Below are 2,254 nucleotides of genomic sequence, written 5' to 3' on the forward strand. Positions count from 1 at the left end.
GAACCAGCCTTTGCCGTAATGTGTTTTGGGGTTTGAAAGCCACTGGGACATCATGTTTAGAAAATAAACGTCTCAGTTAATTAGATGTCAACGATAGCCATGTGATGTGAGTATCAGTCACACGGAGGCAGGGCTTAAAAGCCTGAATTTTGCCTGAAACTCTCAGACTGAAGAAGTCTCTTGGAGGAGAGACGAAACGTTTCATTAGAGAAGAACCCGTCCAGAAGACCTATACAATTTTTTTCTTTTTGTTCTGAATAATGTTGCCTCTATTGGGGGTCGAACCCGTTTGGCTTATTATTAATTGTGTAATACCACTTTTTGATGCTTTCTGTCTCATCTTGGACCCAATCAGTCAAGTCCACCTTTGTAGAAATATCACTAAACTGTTRCGAATGTTGTCCAATTTAATGTTAACATCCTTGCTCTCATTGGATGYAAAACATACTGATTTGAATCTAAACACGCAAAGAAAGTTTTTTTTTTTTTCAGTTTTGTCCCAGTCTCAATATTCTGGTCTTGACTTGCTCTCGGGTTAGGTGGTCTTGAGTACTTATTTTCCTAAATCTAGCCTAGGACAGAATCTTCCTGTTCTTCAGGGTACACTATGTTATTGATCAGTGGTCCAGTCCTTATCCTCAAGGGCCACTGTCCTGCATGTTTCAGTTGTTTACCTGCTCTTCAGTAGGAATTCAAGGTCTGCAGAAACCTGTTAACCACTCATTCATCCAAATCAGGCATTGTTGACGCAGATAATTACATAAAACATGCAGGATAGTGGTYCTCAATGTATATGATTGGACAYATAAAGCACTTAATGACCCTACACCGGACTAGATCGAGTCAAACTATTAACTACTYTTTCATTTCCTCACATTTAACACAAATAACACTTAGTTTGTATTTATTGTGCATCTACTTAGACATAAAGTCTTTTACTTTTAAAGATGTTACCAGCGATATATGCTTTATTTAATATTACTATCAATAAAACTGGTTTTCAGCACAACAGGTTTATCTTGGCTGAAATCAAAACCATGCAAATGATGCAAAAATCCACTTGGCAGCATGCCAGGAATGTTGAAGTATCAAATAAAGAATATCTGTGGAAGCTTTGCATCATTCAACAGGTGCAGCRTCAACAGCTCTTATGTCAAAGTTTCCACTTAACCTCTGTTTTGTATATTGAGGTTGTGGAGTTGATTCATTCTGCTTCCTGTTTGAGGGATGGCTTGTGCAAAATGATGCTGCAGGAGTCCTTCTCATTGGTCTTTATTTAGAAACTGAAAGCAGTATCTCAGAGCCATTACTGTAATATTTTAAGCTATAGGGACACACTGTATACCGATTTTGAAAAGTGTTTGCAATTGTGATCAGTTCACCRTGTCCAGATTTGGTTCCAGAAATTCAAAAATGTTGGACTGACGGTGACTGAGGTGGTGTCAGGTCTGTTTCTSTCAGCAACACTAGATCTTTGTGCCAGCTAGCTGTGCCAACTGTCCCCAATTAGTGCAGACTCATCAAGATCAAAGACTTTCTCTTCATACAGCTCTAATCTGAAAAAAAAAATAGACAACAGCTCATGCAAATGTTACTTTATGAATATTTACCATTAAACTAGCTGTTTACGCAGTTATTTGCACCGAATTATTGCTATTTTCAAGGCCAAACAGCAGTAGCAGCATGCAATAAAGCCAGTGATAAATGTGGAAGTCCAACCAAATTATTTMATTCTGYGGAAGACGGGCTGAGAATGATACATTTTGATGGCATATGTATAYCCATATATTTCTTGATATAATTAGGATTTGGATCAAATGTAGTCTGCCTTTGGGGAAACGTTTTGAAAATATGGATGCTGTGCTTGTTCCTTTTCCTGTTGGTGGGTAGTGATCTTTGTAGATTGACTCTGCAATTGCCTCATCGCAAAAATAGGGTCGGATCTAATTTTGGTGGATGGCTGTGTGCAAGCCGATGCCCCGCGGATGCAGTGTAAATGCTCCCATTGATTACAATTGGTGCACTTTTACAGTGGAGGTCAGAGCAGATGCAGTATAAATTGGGGATCATGAAACGGCATTTGCATCAACATCGAGTTGTTTAAAGGGATCCCTGATTAGTTGTAACATTTGACTTTATTTGATAAACATACATTTTAGCTGTAAGATAAAGACGGTAAAAGTACTGTAAGATGCTCAGTTTTTATTATCATTTTTAAACTAAAAGTTTAAAAAGATATTACACGGACGGGGCC

This window comes from Austrofundulus limnaeus, unplaced genomic scaffold, assembly GCF_001266775.1.
Source record: "Austrofundulus limnaeus strain Quisiro unplaced genomic scaffold, Austrofundulus_limnaeus-1.0 Scaffold133, whole genome shotgun sequence".
NCBI classification, from domain to species: Eukaryota; Metazoa; Chordata; class Actinopteri; order Cyprinodontiformes; family Rivulidae; genus Austrofundulus; species Austrofundulus limnaeus.